The sequence below is a fragment of the Balaenoptera acutorostrata genome, chromosome 1, assembly GCF_949987535.1.
Source record: "Balaenoptera acutorostrata chromosome 1, mBalAcu1.1, whole genome shotgun sequence".
Taxonomy (NCBI): domain Eukaryota; kingdom Metazoa; phylum Chordata; class Mammalia; order Artiodactyla; family Balaenopteridae; genus Balaenoptera; species Balaenoptera acutorostrata.
This window is the reverse complement of record NC_080064.1, coordinates 76,076,978-76,099,890: the sequence shown is the minus strand read 5'-3', so window position 1 is coordinate 76,099,890 and position 22,913 is coordinate 76,076,978. Positions and strand designations below refer to the sequence as shown.

The window sequence follows — 22,913 nt, the reverse complement described above, 5'->3', positions numbered from 1 at the left end:
CATTGATGGGAGGCATCAGACAATAGATTTTCTGACTCTAATTTTATCTTCAGATAGAGTCCACAAAAAAACTCAATACCTATGAGGTCTGCATCGAAAAAATACAGAACTAATTAAATGCTTTGTATGTGAGGAAAAAAGTGCTGTGATTATAAGCACATATTCTTCCCTGTGAATGATCCTGCTAGTTATTAGAGTCTTAGGAAGAGCTTGCAATTCAAGTGTTTTGCCACACAAGTATCATAGTAGGAGAATTTCTCTTTTTTCTCATCCAACTTACATTTTTTTAAAAACTAATAATATAAGAACTTCATGGTAGCCCTGTGCTGATATTCACTTTATCACCTTTGATTTATTGCCAAGAGACTCATTAAAAAGAGTGGAATCTGTGAACAACATTGCTAGGTGATTTAGTGCAGGGAGGACAGGACCAGTTGCCCTTCTATTCTCAAGCTCCCCGTAACATAAGCGTGAGTAAAAGCATCTGTTGAGTAGACATTCCAGGCATATTCTTTTAATCATTGCCAGACCTTCTCTAGGCAAAAACTTCATTCTGAACTTTTATTTCATGACTACATGTATGATCCAAGGGAATACGAGTCAAATAGTTGTCAGGGAAATTTCAGAGGCTGAAATCCCTATTTGGATACTGAGCAAACCATTCAGTTCTATCTTTTAGAAAACCTATATATCCAAATGTCAAGAGTCTGAAGTGGAGGAACTGTGATACCAAAATAAACTGTTGTCCAATCAAGAACCTCTAAAATAATGAAGTGCTTGTCTATATTCTACATTTAACTGACTGTGTAAAATATTCCACATTATTCATTAATGTCTGACATGTATTATATCCTCAAACAATGTTTTCTGCCTAATAAAAGAATGCATTTATTTTATGACACTTCTGTACTTTTTAAAGTGTGAATGAATGCAGACTTTCTATATAATTGTCTTTTCTTCAGTCACCAGTGTTTATAGATTATCTTCAATTTTCAGAAAAGTTAAATTAATAGAGCTAATTAGGCACATTCTTAGTTTCAAAGACTCAGTAGATAGCACAGGTGAGTAATCATTGTTTTTATTTACCTACACTCTTACCTCATTCTAGAAAAAATAAAAATTAAGAGAGCTATATATCATCTGTGTGCAGTTACAGGTATGATTTAGCATAATCTCTGTGCTACATCATTTCCTCATTTGGTATATTTGAATACCTTAGGAACAAGGTATCAGTATAAGAAAATTGTCTACATATAAGTGCACTTCACTTGAAAGAATTTTTTGTAAAGTAAGTCAAATATGCTGGAAAACAAATGATAATAAGCTTTAATTTTGGTGCCAAAGTGTGCTCAGTCTTTGGTGAGCGCCAGAAACTTCATCCTCAGCCTATCAAGAAAAGATTTATCACTGGGTACAAAGGGAAAGGGATGAATATCTCACTTCAGATGTTATCTCAAAGTCTCCCTCAGGTTCGCTTTGGAATATATCCCAAATACTTTACACCTGGGACCCAAACCCCCAAAACATGTATGCAAGGTACAATTTCCTCCCTTTTAGTAAAATAGGATAAAACATTTTATTTATCCTAAGGATGGTAACAGTCATTACCCAAGCATTGAAAATAGGTTTACAGTATGTGCTTTAGTAGCTACACTATTAAATATGACAGTAGCGCCTTGTGTTCATTAGACATAAGAAAACACTGAATACAGGTAGAAATTACACATATTTTCCCAGAATCTCAGGTTTTGGTTAAAAAAGGTAATCTGCCTTTGTTTATTAATTTATACATACTCTACCTTAGTGATTTCCAGTCTTTTCAAGAATGAGATTGTTTTTACAGACCAACAAGTAGCAGTTGTGTGTTTATGTATTTACTATACTCTCAGTACCTATATACAGACAAACTGAGACTTTGCAGTAATTCCATGGCCCTCAGTGGATCGAGACCCACAGTTAGTGAAAAGCTGCGAGCATGTGTTGGAAATTCCAGAAGCAGAATGCTGAGATTGCATTTTGCTACAGGCTATTTATTAGGAAGCAACACTTGTGCCAAGAGGAATAGGGAGCAGGATTGTGTAGAAGGAGAAGTCAAACTGATACTGAGTCTCAAGCATCCTTACAGGAAGCTGGGAATGCTTTGTAACTCATCATGCTGGGATGAATGGCTGGGCTTTTATACTGTAAATCAAGCAGTCATTGTACATAGGCCACCCTGGGAAGTGTGTGTCTTTGGTCAAGAAGGCACTCTAATGCTGAGGCAAACCATGAAGCTGACGGCAGCTTGGACAATACGTTCTTCCTTGAAGGAGGATGGGCTATCTTAGTGTTCACTACAGTTTATTCCTTGTATCACTTGGACCCATTTCTTCATATCCTTTCAGGGAAATGCTCCTCTAGGATTCTGGTGGATTCTCTTCCTGAGGTAAAACTTAAAAGAGGAGTTGGTAGTACAAATTAGTTCCCCTAACACTGCAGCTACTTTTAGGACCACAAATGATATCATTCTTCTCCCTCTTCCTAATGATCAGGGGGAATTAACTGTACCAAGATGGTGACTCTTTTCCTTGCCTGCTGGTACCTGGATACAGGGAATTTGTAATGCTCAAGGAGCAGCCATAGCTTATAGTTCAAAAGGACTCTTACTTTGTCACCAGCAAAAATGTGTCCTCTTTAGGGACCAGGACCACCATTCCTGCAGAACTTACATTTTGTGGAAATGTAAAGTACAGGGACCTCTTTGGAGACATTGGGAGTGATACTAAGTAGGATGAATTCTGTTTCTGCCCCTTGGTTCTAAGACCAATGAATGTTTACTGATGGAGACACGGTACCATATAAATATCTTTGATTCAGTATATATATTTTTTTATCCTGTGGGATGGCGCTTTATCCTCATAAACTATCACCTCCTAGCTGGCACTTTAATGGCACCTTTAGCAGGCCATTCTGTCAGGTTGGACATTTCTTGTTGTCATGTGATATAACTATTAGACCCTATGTACATAGGCCCACTTCCATACCTTATTGGCTATAAAATGGGTACCTTGGTCTGACACAACGTTTTGGGGATCCTGTATGGTAGATTACTTTGTAAGCCCTCAGATACTTCTACTAGTTGAGGCCTGAGTGTAGGAAAGCAACCCATTCCCAGAGTATGTGTCATTTCTGTTAGAATAAATCGTTGGCCCTTCCAGAGTGAACTTGCCCCCAAGTGGCTGGTTGGTCTCCTCAAAGTGTGGCAGCATATCATGGGCTCAACATTGTTCTCGGTTGTTGGCAGTTTGGATGTTCAGTGTCAGCAGTAGTTAATTTAGTCTTGCCAAATTGGAACTCATGATGTCAGGCCCGTGTATACCTTCCATCTCTCCCACCATGCCTATTCATTCGTCTACCTATCATCCAGCACTGAGGTGACTGATGACCAAGACTTGCTGATGTCAACTTTCTGAGTCATTCTCTCTCTTTCCAGGTACGCTTCCACATTTGCCCTTCTCTGGTAGGCATTCATATTCGATACAGAGATTTTTGCACTTTGTGTCTACTGTACCCATCCAAAAGCTTTTTTCTCAAACCTTGTTCCCAGTCTTAGAGTCTTCTTCCATTCAGGCATCTTACCAAACAGCCAGGTCACTCACAAATGCCACTTAGTCTGTACATATTCTAACCTCAAGCCACTTCTCCTTCCCACAAAGTGGATGGTCTGGTACACTGCCAGAAACTCTGCCCGTTAGAAAGATGTCCTCTTGCCACTGCCTTTTATGGCACTCCTGAGTGAAACTATAGTGCAGCTTCCATCCATTTTCAGTTTATACCTACATACCAAGTGTCTTAGTCAGTTTGGGCTACTGTAATGAAATACCATAGTTTTGGTGGCTTAAACAAACTTATTTCTCACACTTCTGGAGGCTGGGAAGTGTGAGATCAAGGCAGCAACAAATTCAGTGCCTGGTAACAGCCCTCTTCCTGGTTTGCAGATGGCTGCCTTCTCTCTGTACCTTACATGGTGTCAAGAGAAAGGGCCAGATATTTTCTTCTTCTTATAATAGACTAATTCCATCATGGGAGCCCCACTCTTATGACTAATTACCTCCCAAAGGCCCTACCTTCAAATACCATAACATTAAGGCTTTAATATATGAATTTTGAGGGAATACAAATATTCAGTCCATAACACTAAGCCTGCCCATCTATAAATCAAGTTTATAGCACTAAGCCTGCCCATCTATAAATCAAGTTGGCTTTTTCCTTTTCTATCAGCTGGTCATAAGAGATCCTTCAGATAGCCAAAGGTGTTAGCTAAAAAAGAGGTACTGGTTGGGGATCTGGCCTACTTATTCATTCCATTTGCTTGTACCTCTGTCCTGCTCATGTCCCATCCCAGATTGCACTGGAACTGCTTGATCTTATATCTGATACAACTCAGCTTATGATAGCTAGATCCAAATGCTAATGTCACTTGTTGTCCCATTGTTAGGTGCTCAGTCTCTACTTGAGCCTAGTAGCACACTAGAATTTGTTTTTCAAAACACATGTAATTCTCTGCCATAGATGGCATGCCCTTGTTCCCGAATCCCAGAAGCCTGTGTTGTGTTCTTCCCATCAAGGCTTGCCATAAGCTCTACGTGGCTTCCTTTCCCACCATCAGTTTCTCTAATACCATAGGATCTGCCAAGTCATATGGTCCAAGCGGCAGAGATGCATACCTCGCGGCTTAGACCCACTGCAGGAGTTTGCACAATCTCTTGATATCCTTGCCAGGGTATTAAATCCTATATCTTGGAAAAGTGCTCCCAAATTAATAAACTCTTCCATGTCTAATTTTATCTTATGTTTATGTTTTTTACATTATGTTATGGCTCCCTTGTTCAAGTACTTGTAGAATCAGTCCCATGCGTATTCTCCAGGTTCCTACCAGTACATATTGGCTAGGTCTTTCATTCTTTGGGATAGAGTCCCATTTTCCTATATCAGGAACAGCAAGTTCCCAGATAGGTCATGCTATGATTTACCCCTAGTTATTGACATATTGGCCAGAAGAGTTTTATGACAAATCCTAATTGGGGCATATGTTCTCTTATAGGGGAAGGTGCTAGCGTTAATGAGGAGGGATAGACCACTTCTGTAAGCTAATAGAGTTCAAAGGAGTCTCGTGGTTCAAAATCTTCAGGGACTTATATCAAGGTGTCCCCATCAAGGGTCAGGGTTCCATGGTTTTCCCCAACCAAGGCCCTGACCTTGGCATAACAGACTTCTCTTGGTTAGAGATATAACCTTCTCTGGTGTTTCGTCACTCTGACTTTTAAGTCCTGGGCTTTTGCTCAATTTTCTGTCTTTCCACTAGGGAGGTGAGAGCCAAAACAACCCTTTAGGAAGCTCTGGGGCATATATGGCTATTAGAGTAGTACCATATTACATAAAAGTGGCCGGGCCTTTTTATACCCTCGCTTTAATTAGTCTTTGGAGGTAAGCCTCTTTGCTCAAGCCTAAACTTTGAAGGAGTTGATTACAGGGGCAATAAAATCTTTTTTTTAATTTGATTTAATTTTTATTTTGTATTGGAGTATAGCTGATTTAAAATGTTGTGTTAGTTTCAGGTGTACAACAGAGTGACTCAGTTATACATATACATATACCATTCTTTTTCAGATTCCTTTCCCATTTAGGTTATTACAGAATACTGAGCAGAGTTCCCTGTGCTGTACAGTAGGTCCTTGTTGATTTTCTGTTTTATATATAGTAGTGTGTATATGTTAATCCCAACCTCCTGATTAATCCCTCCCCCAACCTTTCCCCTTTGGTAACCATAAGTTTGTTTTAGAAATCTGTGAGTCTGTTTCTATTTTGTACGTAAGTTCATTTGTATAATTTTTTTTAGATTCCACATATAAGTGATACCATGATATTTGTCTTTCTTTTTCCCTGTCTGATTTACTTCAACTTAGTATAATAATCTCTAGGTCCATCCATGTTGCTGAAAATGGCATTATTTTGTTCTTTTTTATGGATGAGTAATATGCCGTTGTATATATGTACCACATCTTCTTTATCCACTCCTCTGTCAATGTACATTTTGGCTTTTTCCATATCTTGGCTTTGTAAATAGTGCTGCAATGAACATTGAGGTACATGGATCTTTGAAGTATGGTTTTCTCCAGATATACACCCAGAAGTGGGATTGCTGGATCATATGGTGGCTCTATTGTTAGTTTTTTAAGAAACCCCCATACTATTCTCTGTAGTAGATGTACCAATTTACATTCCCACCAACAGTATAGAGGGTTCCCTTTTTTCCACACCCTCTCCAGCACTTATTGATTTAGACTTTTTGATGATGACCATTCTGACTGGTGTGAGGTAATATCTCATTGTAGTTTTGATTTGCATTTCTGTAATAATTAAAGATGCTGAGCATCTTTTCACATGCTTTTTGGGCATCTGTGTATCTTGTTTGGAGAAATGTCTATTTAGATCATCTGCCCAGTTTTTGATTGAGTTGTTTGTGTTTTTGTTATCGACCTGCATGAGCTGTTTGTGTATTTTAGAGATCAATCGCTTGTTGGTTGCTTCATCTGCAAATATTTTCTCCTATTCTGAGGGTTGTCTTTTCTTTTTGTTTATAGTTTCCGTTGCTGTGCAAAAGCTTTTAAGTTTAATTAGGTCCCATTTGTTTTTGTTTTGTTTTGTTTTTATTTTCATTACTCTAGGAGGTGGATCCAAAAAGATATTGCTGGGATTTATGTCAAAGAATGTTCTGCTTATGTTTTCCTCTAAGGGTTTTATAGGATTTGGCCTTACATTTACGTCTTTAATCCATTTTGAGTTTATTTTTGTGTATAGTGTTAGAGAATGTTCTAATTTCATTCTTTTACATGTAGCTGTCCAGCTTTTCCAACACCACTTACTGAAGAGACTGTCTTTCTTCCATTATATATTCTTGCCTCCTTTGTCATAGATTAATTGAATATAGGTGCATGGGTTTATTTCTGGGCTTTCTATACTGTTCCATTGACCTGTATTTCTGTTTTCGTACCAGTACCATACATTTTGATGACTGTATCTTTCTAGTATAGTCTGAATTCAGGGAGCGAGATTCCTCCAGCACTGTTTTTCTTTCACAGGATTGCTTTGGCTATTCACAGATCTTTTGTGTTTCCATACAAATTAAAACAATTTTTGTTCTAGTTCTGTGAAGAATGCTATTGATAACTTAATAGGGATTGCATTGAATCTGTAGATTGCCTTGGGTAGAATAGTCATTTTGACAATATTGATGACTCCAATCCAAGAACATGGTATATCTTTCCATATGTTTGTGTCATCTTCAATTTCTTTTATCAGCGTCTTAATAGTTTTCAGATTACAGGTCTGTTGCCTCCTTAGGTAGGTTTATTCCTAAGTATTTTGTTCTTTTTGATGTGATGGTAAATGGGATTGTTTACTTAATTTATATTTCTGATCTTTTGTTACTGTATAGAAATACAGCAGATTTCTGTGTATTAATTTTGCATACTGCAAATTTACCCAATTCATTGATGAGCTCTAGTAGTTTTCTGGTAGTGTCTTTAGGATTTTCTATATATAGAATCATGTCATTTGCAAACAGTGGCTGTTTTACTTCTTCTTTTCCATTTTGGATTCCTTTTATTTCTTTTTCTTCTCTAATTACCATGGCTAGGACTTCCAAAACGATGTTGAATAAAAGTGATGAGAATGGACATCCTTGTCTTGTTCCTGATCTTAGAGGAAATGCTTTCAGCTTTTCACCATTGAGTATGATGTTAGCTGTGGGTTTGTTATATATGGCCTTTATTATGTTGAGGTAGGTTCCCTCTATGCCCACTTTCTGGAGGGTTTTATCATAAATGTGTGTTGAATTTTGTCAAAAAGTTTCCTGCATCTATTGAGATTATCATATGGCTTTTATTCTTCAGTTTGTTAATGTGGTTTATCACACTGATTGATTTGCAGATATTGAAAAATCCTTGTATCCCTAGGATAAATCTCACTTGATCATGGTGTGTGATCCTTTTAATGTAGGATTCAGTTTGCTAGTGTTTTGTTGAAGATTTTTGTGTGTATGTTTATCAGTAATGGCCTGTAATTTTCTTTTCTTTTGGTATCTTTGGTATTAGGGTGATGGTGGCCTCACAGAATGAGTTTGGAAGGTTCCTTCCTCTGCAAATTTTGGAATATTTTCAGAAGGATAGGTGTTAAGTCTTCTCTAAACGTTTGATAGAATTCACCTGTGAAGCCATCTGGTCCTGGACTTTTGTTTGTTGGAAGTTTTTTAATCAGTTTCAATTTCAGTGCCTGTAATTGGTCTGTTCATATTTTCTATTTCTTCCTGGTTCAGTCTTGGGAGATTGTACCTTTCTAAGAATTTGTCCATTTCTTCCAGGTTGTCCATTTTATTGGCATATAGTTGCTTGTTGTAGTCTCTTATGATCCTCTGTATTTCTGTGGTGTCAGTTGTAACTTCTCATTTTTCATTTCTAATTTTATTGATTGAGTCCTCTCCCTTTTTTTCTTCATGAGTCTGGCAAAAGGTTTAACCATTTTGTTGATCTTTTCAAAGAACCAGCTTTTAGTTTCATTGATCTTTTCTATTGTTTTCTTCATCTGTATTTCATTTATTTCTTCTCTGATCTTTATGACTTCTTTCCTTCTACTAAGTTTGGATTTTGTTTGTTCTTCTTTTTTACTTGCTTTAGGTGTAGGGGTAGGTTGTTTATTTGAGATCTTTCATGTTTCCTGAGGTAAGCTTGTATCACTATAAGCTTCCCTTTTAGAACATCTTTTGCTGTGTCCCATAGGTTTTGGATTGTCATGTTTTCATTTTCATTTGTCTCTAGGTATTTTCTGATTTCCTCTTTGATTTCTTCAGTGATCCATTAGTTGTTTAGTAGCATACTGTTTAGCCTCCACGTGATTGTGGTTTTTAGTTTTTTTTCTTGTCGTTGATTTCTAATCTCATAGAATTGTGTTCAGAAAAGATGCTTGACATGATTTCAGTTTTCTTAAATTTACCAAGACTTGCTTTGTGGCCCAGCTTGTGATCAGTCCTGGAAAATGTTGATGTGCACTTGAGAATGTGTATTCTGTGGCTTTTTGATGGAAGTCCCCCACTATTATTGTGTGACTGTCAGTTTCTCCTTTTATGGCTGTTAGCATTTGCCTTATACATTGAGGTGTTCCTATGTTGGGTACATATATATTTACAATTGTTATATCTTCTTCTTGGGTTGATTCTTTGATTATGTAGTGTCCTTTTTTGTCTCTCGTAACAATCTTTATTTTAAAGTCTATTTTGTCTGATATGAGTATTGCTACTCCAGCTTTCTTTTGATTTCCATTTGCATGGAATACCTATTCCCATCCCCACACCTTCAGTCTGTACATGTCCCTAGATCTGAAGTGGGTCTCTTGTAGACAGCATATATACGGGTCTTGTTTTTTATCCATTCAGCCAGTCAATGTCTTTTGGTTAGAGCATTTAATCCATTTACATTGAAGGTAATTACCTATACGTATGTTCTTATTGCCATTTTGTTAATTGTTTTGGATTTGTTTTTGTAGGTCTTTTTTCTTCCCTTCCTCCTTTGTTCTCTTCTCTTGTTATTTGATGACTATCTATAGTGTTGTGTTTGGATGCTTTTTTTTTCTGTGTTTTTATCTATTGTTTTTATCTATTTTTGATTTGCCATTACCATGAGGTTTTGATATAACAGTCTATATATACATATACAAGTTGTTTTAAGTTGCTGGTCTCTTAATTTCAAATGCATTTGCAGTATCCTGCATCTATACTGTCCTCTTCTCATGATTGCTGGTTTTGGTATCATATTTGTGTGTGGATGGTTTCCTACCTTTGCTGTATGTTTGCCTTTACTGGAGAGCTTTCTCATTCATAATTTTCTTGTTTCTAGTTATGGGCTTTTCTTTTCCACCTAGAGAAGTTCTTTTAGCATTTGTTGTAAAGATGGTATGGTGGTGCTGAATTCTGTTAGCTTTTGCTTGTCTGTAAAGCTTTTGATTTCTCCGTTGAATCTGAAGGAGAGCCTTGCTGGGTAGAGTATTCTTGGTTGTAGGTTTTTCCCTTTCACCACTTTAAATGTATCATGCCACTCCCTCTGGCCTGCAGAGTTTCTCCTGAAAAATCAGCTGATAACCTTATGGGGATTCCCTTGTATGTTATTTGTTGCTTTTCCATTGCTGCTTTTAGTATTTTCTCTTTGTCTTTAATTTTTGTCAGTTTGAATAAAATGTGTCTCAGCGTGTTCCTCCTTGGGTTTATCCTGTATGGGACTCTCTGTGCTTCTTAGACTTGGGTGAATGTTTCCTTTCCCATGTTAGGGAAGTTTTCAGCTATTATCTCTTCAAATATTTTCTCAGGCCCTTTCTCTCTTCTCCTCTGGGACCCTTATAATGCAAATGTTGGTGTTTTTAATGCTGTCCCAGAGGTCCCTTAGACCAGCAGTCCCCAACCTTTTTGGCACCAGGGGCTGGTTTCATGGAAGACAATTTTTCCATGGACGGGGTTGGGGGTGGGGGGTTGGTTCAGGTGGTAATGCGAGTGATGGTTCAGGTGGTAATGCGAGCAATGGGGAGCTGCAGATGAAGCTTTACTCACTTGCCCGCCACTCACCTCCTGCTGTGCGGCCTGGTTCCTAACAGGCTGCAGACCGGTACCAGTCCACAGCCTGGGGGTGGGGGACCCCTGCCTTAGACTGTCCTCATTTCTTTTCATTCTTTTTTCTTTGTTCTGTTCTGCAACAGTGATTTCCACCAATTTGTCTTCCAGCTCACTTATTCATTCTTCTGCCTCATTTATTCTGCTATCAATTCCTTCAAGTGTATTTGTCATTTCTGATATTGTATTGTTCAATTTTTTGTTGTTGTTCTTTAAATCTTCTAGCTCTTTGGTAAACATTTCTTGTATCTTCTTGGTCTTTGCCTCCATTCTTTTTCCAAAACCTTGGATCATCTTTACTATCTTTACTCTGAATTCTTTTTTCAGGTAGATTGCCTATCTCCTCTTCACTTAGTTGTTCTTCTGGGGTTTTATCTTGTCCCTTTATCTGGAATATATTTCTCTGTCATCTCATTTTGTCTAACTTTCTGTGTTTGTGGTCTCCATTCCACAGGCTGCAGATTGTGGTTCCTCTTGCTTCTGGTGTCTGCCTCCTGGTGGGTGAGATTGGTCCAGGGAGTTGTGCAGGCTTCCTGGTGGACAGGACTGGTGCCTGCCCACTGGTGTGTAGAGCTGGGTCTTGTCCCTCTGGTGGGCAGGGCTGTGTCAAGGGGTGTGTTTAGAGGTGGCTATGGGCTCAGGAAGACTTTAAGCAGCCTGTCTGCTGATGAGTGAGACTGTGTTCCCACCCTGTTGTTTTTTTGGCCTGAGGCGTTCCAGCACTGGAGCCTGCAGGCTGTTGGGTGGGGCCAGTTCTTGGTGCCACAGTGGTGACCTCCAGGAGAGCTCACGCTGATGAATATTCCCTGGGCCCTCTGCCACCAGTGTCTTTGTTCCTACAGTGAGCCACAGCCAACCCCTCCCTCCCCAGGAGACCCTCCAAGTCCTGCAGGTAGGTCTGGCCCTCCAGGAATAGAGTCTCTATTTCCCCCAGTCCTGTGGAGCTCCTGCACTCAAGCCCTGCTGGCTTTCAAGCCAAATGCTCTAAGAGCTCCTTCTCCCAATGGCAGACCCCCAGGCTGGGGATCCTGACATGGGGCCCAGATCTCTGGATCCTGTGGGAGAAACTCTGTGATATAATTATTTTCCAGTTTGTGGGTTGCCCACCCGGCAGGTGTGGGATTTGATTTTATCATGAACGTGCCCCCTCCTACCATCTCATGTGGCTTCTTCTTTGTCTTTGGATGTAGAATATGTTTTTTGGTAGGTTCCAGTCTTTTTTCTTCATGGTTGTTCAGCAGTTAGTTGTGATTTTGGTGTTTTTGTGAGAGGAAGTGAGCTCAAGTCCTTCTACTCTGCCATCTTGTTCTTGTCTCCTGGCACTTTCTTATATTCTTGCAGCACCCAGCTCTCCCCCATTTGCTAAAGCTGCTTATCCTGGGAAAGCTCACATGGGGCCCTGGAGCAAACACACAGATCAAGACCTTTCTTAAAGGATGATGTGGGCGGCTTATCTCTGCTTCCACTACTGCTGCTCTATCTAACTTATTCACTCATTCAAATTTATCCACTCATTCATTCAACATATATTTATTTTCTTCTGTATTCCAGGCAATGTATTAGACATAGGGGATTCAGTATCATACAGGACATCATCCTGGCTTTACAAAGCATACAAACTGATAAACTTAAAGTCATGTCTTCCTAAATGGTGAAGGATGAGACACAGTGAGCTAAAGTAATTTACTCCAAGTCACACCGTCAAAGGAATATATCCTTAGCTTACGGATTTTGTTTGAAAATAGGAGTGAAATGGTCCATAGATTAGCTATTTGGAAACTGTGATGTATTTACAAATTAACAGAAAGGTTTATTCATTCTCATCAAGTCATAAAATTACCCCCAAATGAAAAGGTCTGAAGAAACATTGTGGGTGATAAATAAATAAATGGACAGTATCCTCCTTTTGACAGTACACTTTCTTTTTCACATATAGGACAGTTCTTTAAGTTTTCTTTTTTTCATCCTGCTCTCTAAATGTTATTGATCTTGGCCTTTTCCTTTTCTCAATGTACATCCTTTCTTTGGTGACTCATTTACTCTCTTTACTATTTGCTGATGATTCACAAATATCTTTTTGCTCTAGACCTGCTTACACAATTGTGTAGTGTCTCATATTGTCTCATATTTATCATTTCTAAAAAGGAATTCCTCTTTCTTACCCAGATATGTTATACACAAAAGTTTCTTTCCACTTTTCTACATCTTCCTCTTTTCTGTCTAGACTGACAGCCATCTGTATCATTCTCTCCTCGGACAGAAGCATGGGAACTTGAGGTAGAGAAATAAATGCTAGTTATGAACACACATTTTCCCATGTTGTGCTTGAAGTGATTTTCTCATGTCTGGCTGACCTTCTGTTTCTCCTACCCTCCAAGATTGTACTAGATTGAACCATGAAAAATTACCATTCTTAAGGTTAAAAAAATAGTCAAATATCAGCAGTTACATATAGTACAATTACTACCTTTGTTGTGGTAAGATGACTTATAAAATTCTCTTATTTTTAAACAAAGAGTAAACACAATAGTACTAATGCAAACATCAAAGTTAATATGTTCTAAGATAAAACAGAACTAAATCCTAGGGAATTAGCTTTATATATTATATTTTCAAGTGAATTTGAAGAGTTTGGGGGTCTGAAATTCTTTATCCTATAAATACGGTTGTTTCTACATTGAAAAGAAAATTTGAAACAATAGAGTAGTTTTAAACTACAGTTGAAGGCACAGTGATTTTTTAAAGATAATTGTCAAGTCTAAGAACTTCATGTAAAGTTTTTTAAACATTTTAGCTTCAACTAGGAAATATCTTAATTTTATATCAGTCTTCAGTGAATAAGTAGGATGTGGTTACTTTAAAAAATAGAACCTGAGTATTTTAGAGTTTTTACTGAGTTTTGGGAAAAAATAGTATTTCTTTTCAATTCTAAGAAGTGATTTATTATACATAAGGCTTTTTGAGTTTCCACTTTAGCTAACAAAATCTTTAAATAGACTATTGTATATTCCATTTTGCAAAAAGTGAAATGTTTTCATTTATCGTAGAGTTATCCAGCTCTTGACAGATAGCATGGCATGTTCTAGCTAAAAGCTTTGTTTTTTGTTTTTTTTTTTTAATGTGTGTTAGACATGGAATCAGTGTTTTGAAACTTTTTTTAATGAAAATTCTTGACCAAAAAGTATAAATTGCTGATAATTCTTATAAGCTGAGGCTATGGCTTCAATGACTGCTTTGTATTTCCCTTAAATACCCAACAGAAATGGTTTGGGTTTTGTGGGCCATAAAATCTCTGTCCCAACTACTCAGCTCTGCCTTCATAGGATGAAAGCAGCCATAGGCAATAGGTAAACAAAAGGTCATGGCTGTGTTCCAGCAAATCTTTATTTACAAAATCACGCAGCCAGCCCCTGGGGTCATGGTTTGCTGACTCCTACTTTATCTGATATTCTATAGTGATTTATCTCACGGAAATTTTTGTTATCTGCTTTATATTTTAGTTATTAATTGACTAGTATAGTGTTTTATACATGATAAATAATTAAGAACTAATGAAATAAGAGTGAAATTTTATGCATTTCATCTTTGGGAAAATGTACATCATTCCAATACTACTTAGAATATTTCTGCGGAAGTGTCTAACTTGACAACAGATGTAAAAAAAACTGAAGAAAAGTATTGGGAGGAATCAGTCTTAATAAAACATCAAATCAAGCCAAGAATAAAATTGAGTCATTGTGATGGTTTTAAAATATGTCTGCAAATTCTGTGATGTTCCCCCTTCTGAAAGATAGTCTTATTTCACTTTCTGAGTGTGGAGTGGACTTCATGACTCGCTTCTAATGAATAGGCTATGGCAGAAATAGCTGTGTGTGACTAGGTCATAAAAGACATTGCAGCTTCTTCCTTGCTCACTCTCTCTCTTGGATTATTCACTCTGGGGGTGAACCTACTGCCATGAAGTCAGGCCCTAAGGAGGCCTACATAGCGAGAAACTGAGGCCTCCAGCTAACAGCCTTCTTGGAAATGGATTCCCTAGTCTCAGTCAAGACTTCAGATGACTGCAGCTTATGTCATATCTTGACTACAACCTCATGAAAAACTCTGAGCCAGAACTCAGAAAAATTCTGAGCTAAGCACTAGTGAATTCTTGACTGACAGAAATTGTGAGATAAGTATTTATTGTTTTAAGCCACTGACTTTGGGGTAATCTGTTCTGCAGCAATAGATAACTAATACAATAATATAAAAGATTTCAACATTTGTTTTGAAATGAATAAGAATGAATTGAAAGGAACAGAAATGGAGGCCATCCATATTTTTCTTCTGAGGATCCATAGATTAAAAATATGAATAAATTATGCCCATTTCCACGTACCCATAATTTGCATTTGAGCACTTTAAAATTGAACAAATAACTTTCTGCCCTTGACTCTAGTTGGCATATGTGGCACTTAAGGTTTCATGGGTAAAAATTAGAACAAGTCATAGCACCGTAATCTGTCCTTTTAAACAGTGTTTCTGCAATAAGGAAGAGAAGGTTATAGGGCACCTTGGCCTAATACATGTCTTTCTGCTGTGAGTTCTGTGACTCACAAAGCATTCCCAGTGCAAGGAAGCTGTCTAGAGACAACTGGCTAGGACATAGACCTTGGGAGCATGTAAAACCTGCCAATATCTTCTCTCTGATACAGATGTGTTGAATTAGGCTGTTTTCTTTTAAAAACAAAACAAAACAAAACTCATTTTATGAAACAGAGCAAAAAAAATTAGGTTTTGAATATAATTTCCTTCTATTTAGAAGAGTATTTTTCTATTGTAGATGAGTTTCTTTTATTTGGCAGATAGAACAAAAATTAGATTCTAAATAAAATAATTTTCAAACTATGTCCTCAAGCAGTTATTGTGCCTCCTCCTTTTTGCTGTCAAACTTCTTAAAAGAATAAACTACACAGTTTTTTCCACTTTCTCCTCACTTGTATTCTCTTTGGCAAAATTACATTAAAACACACAAAAGGTACTGAAATTGTTCTTAAAGGTCACCGCCAACCTTCTAATTGCCAAATCCTATGACTGTCTCAATATTCATCCTTCTCAACCCTTCCACATAACACTGATGTCTCGCTTTCTGAAACTTTTCCCTTCTTGAACTTTCTTTGCACATTCCTGATTCTCCTCCTCTCTTCCTTTTGTTTTTCCTCTGTCTCTTGCTTCCAAAGAATTTTCATTAAAATTCTTTTTCTTCTGTTATTACTGTATGTACTGCATCATTCTTATGATTTCAGGAATTGATTTTTCTATGGACTCACAAATTAATATTTCAGGATAGACTCTCTGATTGTCCCATGAGCCATAATTGTCAATTAAGAGCCATAATTTTCCCATGGCTTAATTCATCATCTCTCCTCTGACACTGGCTTCTCCCCTGAGTTACTGTTTCTTTGAGTCATGATACCATTGTCATAAGAGTCATTACACTTAAACTAGACTATTACAATAGCTTCTAACTGTTTACACCATTTTGTATCTTTTTCCCATTTCCACACATTGAACACAGAGTTATTAAATTACTGTCCATTCAGTACAGATACGATTACATTCCTCCTTTACTCAAACCGACAATGATTCTTCTACAAACACAAAGTTTTCTTCAAACACCACAAATACAAATACACTTGGCAGTCAAAGCCCTCAATAGTATATCACCATATCTATCCCAGTCTCTTCCTACACATATCCTGTTTCAGACAATCTGGATTTGCTTTATGTTTGACATATGTTTCATCGTTTGCTACCTCCCATTTTCTGTTCAGATCATTCCCTCTACTTTGAATACACTTTCACCATTTATCTTGTCAACAGTTGGCCGTACCTCAAATATTGTGTTCTCTGTAAAGCTTTTCCTTATGTTCTCAACCAGACATAATCTCCACTGCCTTTGCATTATATAGGATTTTATTTTTCTTCTCTTAACTTACAGAAAATATGCTTTTCCTCATCCAACTTACTAGATTATGAACGCCTTATTATATTTCACTCATCTTTGTATTCTCTACCACTCTTAGCACAGAGCTTGTTACATGAACACATAAATATGTGTTTAATTTTATTTTCTTCAGATCATTTTGCACTTATTGAATAAGTTGATTTGCAATTGAAACCAGAGGTTGGTTCAGTGCACTTTATACCATCTTCATTTATAAAAAGATTTCTGTGAGATTAACTTTTGAATAAGCCAATTGAGCTAGATTACAAAGTTTTTCAATTTTATGTCAACACATAGTTTAATTTACTGTATTTTTAGGAGAATATTAACAGCTATAACAAATAAACCTAAAAGTTTTTGTAGACTTAACTTGATAAGAAGTTATTTTTGCTCATTTTAATAGTCCAGTGTGGGTATTACCAGGTAGCTCTCTCCTACAAAGTGACTGAGATGCCCGGCTTCCTTTTTTCTTATGGCTCCACCATCTCCTAGGGCCTTTAGTACATAGGTTAGAAGAAAGTGAAGGAAAATCACCTGTTTTTCAGGCAACTAAGTACCAGATTTCATCAGTTTTAAAATACAAGTTGCATCAGTCACGTTAGGCTAAGTTTTGCTGCAGAAAGAAACACCCTCAAAATATCAGTGGCTTAGGACAACAAAAGTTTGCTTGTTACTTGCACTCCATCCGCTGTTGGTTGGCTGTGGCTCTATCCATCTCTTCTGCATTCTGACACCTAGGCTTCAGGAGCAGCTCCTACCTGGGACATGGCTGACCTCATGGCTTAAGGAAAAAAAGAAACTGGCTTAAAAAAAAAAAGTGGTACATATCACTACCACACACACTCACTTTTATTTGGTCAAAGTAAGTTACATAGAGGAGCCAGATGTCAGCAAGATGGGGGATTATATTTTTGCCATTGACACTGCAAGGCACATGGCCAAGGCTGACATCAACAATGCAGGGATGTGTACTCCTTCGACAGAAAGGAGCAGTGAATATTTTTAACAATAATACAATTTTTTTCACATTTTAGTATTTGTAAAATTAGGATTTTCTTACAATCAGTGGTGAATTAAATTACTTGGAAGAATCTTTTTTCTCTTTAGAGATACAAAAGTAATAGTGCATCTTACAATCAGTAACATCCTAGGTTTAAGGAAATTTGAGAGGCCTCAACTCTAAATGTGTTCATCTGATTCACCTACTGATTTCCAGGTGTATGGATAGTTTTCAGATTAAACAGTAATATAGATTTAAAGAGTAAGTAGATATAAAGCCTGTGTAGTTCAGATTCTTTACTACTGACCTAAACCTGTTTTAGAGTGCTTATTTTCAGTTCTGTGGTAGGAATAGCTATAAAAACATTAGAAAAAAATGAGTGAGAGAATTTGCAAAGAGGAGAAAACAGAGACATAATTAATGTACTAGAGTAGAGAGTTTAGAAATATGCCATGTATAAAATGTTATAAGAATGGCACCACAGATTTTTTGGATTTGACACCGAAAGCAAAGGCAATAAAAACAAAAATAAACAAGTGGCACTACATCAAACTCGAAATCTTCTGCATAGCAAAGGAAATCATTAACAAAATGAAGAGGCAACCTAGTGAATGGAAGAAAATGTTTGCAAATCATATATCTGATAAGGAGCTAATATCCAAAATATATAAAGAACTCATACAACTCAATAGCAAAAAAAACAAGCAATTTGATTTAAAAATGAGCAGAGGGTCTGAATAGGTATTTTTCCAAATGAGATGCACGGATGGCCAACAGGCAAAGGAAAAGATGCTCAACATCACTAATCATCAGGGAAAAGCAAATCAAAACCACAATGAGATATCACCTCACACCTGTTAGAATGGCTATTATCAAAAAGATAAGAAATAACAAGTGTTGGCAAGAATGTGGAGAAAAGGGAACCCTCATGCACAGTTGGTGAGAATGTAAACTGGTGCAGCCACTGTGGAAAACAGTATGGAGGTTCCTCAAAAAATTAAAAATAGAACTACCATATGATTCCACTTCTAGGTATTTATCTGAAGAAAATAAAAACATGAATTTGAAAATATATATGCACCCCCATGTTCACTGAAGCATTGTTTACAATAGCCAAGATATGTAAACAGCCTTTTAAGTGTCCATCAATGGATGAATGGATAAAGAAGATGTGGTTTATGTGTACAGTGGAACACTATTCAACCATAAAAAGGGTACATCTTGCCATTTGTGGCAATGTGGATGAGCCTTGAGGACATTATGCTAAGTGAAATAAGTCAAAGACAAATACCATATCATCTCACGTGTATGTGGAATCTAAAAAAAATAATTTTTAAACCAAGCTCATAGATACAGAGAGTAGATTGATGGTTGCCAGAGGCAGCGGTGGGCAAAATAGGTGAAGGGGGTCAAAAGGTACAAATTTCCAGTTATAAAATAAGTAAGCCACGGAGATGTAATGTACAGCATAGAAGCTATAGTTAATAATACTGTACTGCATATCTGAAAGTTTCCAAGAGAGTCAATCTTAAATGTTCTCATCACAAGAAAAAAATTCTGTAACTGTGTATGGTGAGGGATATTAACTAGACTTATTGTGATGATCATTTCACAATATATACAAATATTGAATCATTATGCTGTACACCTAAAGCTAATATTATTGTTGTATGTCATTTATACCTCAATAAAATTTTTTAAAAGATTGACACAACAAATTAATGGGAAAAATAATTTTTAGTATGTATAGTATTTGGAAAACTGGGTCACTATGTGGAAAAAATTTAGTTGGATCTCTGTCTCACACCTGGTGAAAAAGATGGATTCCAGATGGATTAAAGACCTACCTTAAAAAGTTAACACTAATAGAAAAGAATGCCCATTACCTAATGACATAAAGGTAGAGGAAGGCTTCTTAAACAAGATCCAGAAAATACAAATCATAAGGCAAAAAATGGTTGGATGTGGCTACATCAAAATTAAGGATTTCTATCAATGAAGGATGTCAAAATAATCTCACAGGTGATGAATCACAAGAAGGAATTTATAACATCTAAAACCAGCAAAGGGTTTATACCTTGAATGTATAAGAATTCCTGAAAATTATCACAAAAAAATATAGGCAACCTCAAGAGCAAAATTTGGACAAAAGATATGGATAGAAATTGCACAAAAATGTCCAACAAGTATATGAAGAGAAGTTCAGACTCAATAGTTACCAGAAAAATGCAAGTTAAAATAACAGTGAGCTACCAGTCTATACATAGACATAAACCATTATCTTAAAGTTGTGTATGTAATTTCCATGTGTTTTATACCGCTAACAATTTATACTATTATATGTGTTTTAAAATTTTTCATAAAATGGTTTCATAATGACATATTCTTTTGAAAAGGTTGTATGCTTTTTTCTCACTCAACGTTATTTTCTTAAAAGGTTTATTCATATTGATATTTATAGATCTATCTGGTCCATTAATTTTAACTGCTGTTGAGTTTTTCCACTGTACGAATAAATTTCAGTTTATCAGTTTCCATACTGATAATTCAGGTGATTCTACTTCTCTACTTAAATAAAGCCACCGTGGACAGTTCTGTGTATCTCCTGGTGCATATATGTGAGAGTAGAAACCCATGTATACAGTTAGAAATGAAAGTGCTAGGTTGTGGGTTAAGTGCATCTTCTGTTTTACTACATACAGTAAATTGCTCTCCAAAGTGATGTACCAATTTATATCCTTCCTGTGTAAGAATTCTGTCCCCACATTCTAGCCAACACTTCTAGTGTTATCAGATTTAGTATGTTTGTATTAGACTTTTTGAGGTCCTGGAATAGTCCAAGGGAACCACTTTAAATCTGCTCCCTAGCTAAGTTTCATTAAAGATTCCCTACGGATCCTATGGATGTGGATGTAATCCTATGAATTGTTTTTCTAGTAAGAACCTATCTCTTCCAATTGTGCCCTTTTGATGGACTACACCTTCTAATACTTACATCGGGGTGACAAACTCAAATGCCCTATTGGGAACAAGCATGTAGTATAATAAATAAGTGAAATGGTCAGGTATGAGATGAGAAATTGGTAGGGAATGTGGTGAACTAAAGAGTGCTTATCCAATATTTGCCTTTGAGAATGCTAGCCTACACCATGCTAGTCATCTGAAGAGGCATCCTATAAATCTTTATATATAAAATCTTTTTATATAAAATCTCCAGATTGGTAAATCTTAGCACCTTTATTCAGCTTTTTAAAATTAGTAAGTGTGAGCTGTGGGCTAAACAAAATACTTTTGTAGGTAATATTACTCTGGGATGCATGGTCAATATTGGGATAGGCCAAATGGACCTACTCCATTCACTCACCTAGATTTTATATGTTAGGAAATGGGTTTGGGTTTTTTTTTTCCCCTGAATTAAGACTAGTCTGTGTTCAGGTTCTGCTATTTTGGTTATTGTCTCACAAGAGAGTTCTATTTCATTGTTCCTGCTCAGATTTGATTAACTGACCATTGATCATTGATTGTTTCAGAGTGAAAGTATTCACTCTCTTAAACTTAAATAGCCATAGAAATAAATTATTAGGTCACTTCCATCTGGATGTAACTACTAATATTAGCATATTGCTTAAGAATATAGATCAGTGCTATCCAATAGAAATATGATGCAAGTCACAAATGTAATTAAAAATTTTCCAGTAGCCATATTTAAAAAGGTAAAAAAAAAATGGTGAAATTGATTTTAGTAATATTTTACTTAAACTAATATATCCAAAGCATTATCATTTTAATATGTAATCAAATAGTCATTAATTAGATATTTTGCATTTAAAAAGGTTCTTTAATTAATCTATTTTTATTGAAGTATAGTTGATTTACAATATTGTGTTAGTTTCAGGGGTACAAAAAAATCCGTTTTAAACAAGTAGCATAGCAGCAACATGGTGTGATAGAAATAGCTTTGGCCACAGAAGACTGGAATTTAGTTGTGACTATGCCATTGATTTACTGTGGCATCTTAAAAGAAGACCTAACTCCTCAGTTCTTCAGTTTTCTTGACTCCACTTTCCTTTTCAAGGGCACTGTACAGATCAGGTAACAATAGGAAGAAGCAATCAGAGATTATCAAGAAGGACTATATCATAGCTCTTGACATCATTTCAGTGAATGCTAAATGTTATTCCTAAGTCATTGGATCCAAATGGGAAGGAAATCCAAAAAAGAGGGGATACATGTGTATGTATAGTTGATTCACTTTTCTGTACAGTAGAAATTAACACAACATGGTAAAGCCACTATACTCCAATAAAAATTTTTTTTTAAAAAAAGAAGGATATAATGTCCTCTCTTTCATGAAAGGTGAATAATATAGTTAGTCAAAGATTTACTGGTTGGTGATGAAAAAAATCACTGGTTCTGTATGTGTCTATACAGGTACACATCACCATCATAGCCAAAATAAATAAATATGTGTGGATGTTCCTTCATATGCAAAGATTTTGATAACAAAACTATTTTTGCCTGTTTTGCATTCTTTTTGTAGTAGGTCTTTGAAATCTAGTGTGTCTTTTACATTTATAGCACATGTCAGTTTGGACTAGCCACACTTCAAGCATTCAATAGCCACTTAAACTCATCTATACTATTTAAACTCATCTACCTTAGAAAGCTTCTTAACTCATCTGCCTCATCTGTTAAAGGGGAATCATGATAATACTACCAAATATAGTTGTTGTGAGGATTAAATCAGACACACAGAAAGTATTTAACATATGTTAATGTATACATAATCACCAGATAGATAGATAGATAGATAGATAGATATGGGTGAGGATATAGATATTGGGTTGGCCAAAAAGTTCGTTCGAGTTTTTCTGTAAGACCTTACATAAGAGCGGGAAAAACACGAACAAACATTTTGGCCAACCCAATATATGTGTATAAAATCATGCCCCATACATTAACTTCAGGTAGCTTCAACACTGCAAACCATTTTTTCATGATTCAGGTACCTTCTGTATGCTAATATGTAATATTATATAATCTAAATAGTGTCTTTGCTTGCTAGCTATTGAAAAAGAAAATGTTTCATACATTTTTAAATAAAAGTAGAAAATAACTTCATAATTGAAGACAGTCAGGGAGAAGGATTATACTCTTGTTGTAAAGCTTGTTCTACATTACCATTTTTGCTTTCTACACAGCTTGAAGTAGAATCCATAGAGACAAAGGTAGAT

The 22,913-nt window shown here is 36.4% G+C and overlaps 1 protein-coding gene across 7 annotated transcripts in view; it reads left to right on the top strand.

The window, feature by feature from the left end:
- The window catches only part of COL24A1 (collagen type XXIV alpha 1 chain), a 389,632-nt gene that overhangs the window by 202,268 nt on the left and 164,451 nt on the right, over positions 1 to 22,913 (top strand). The window lies entirely within an intron of this gene.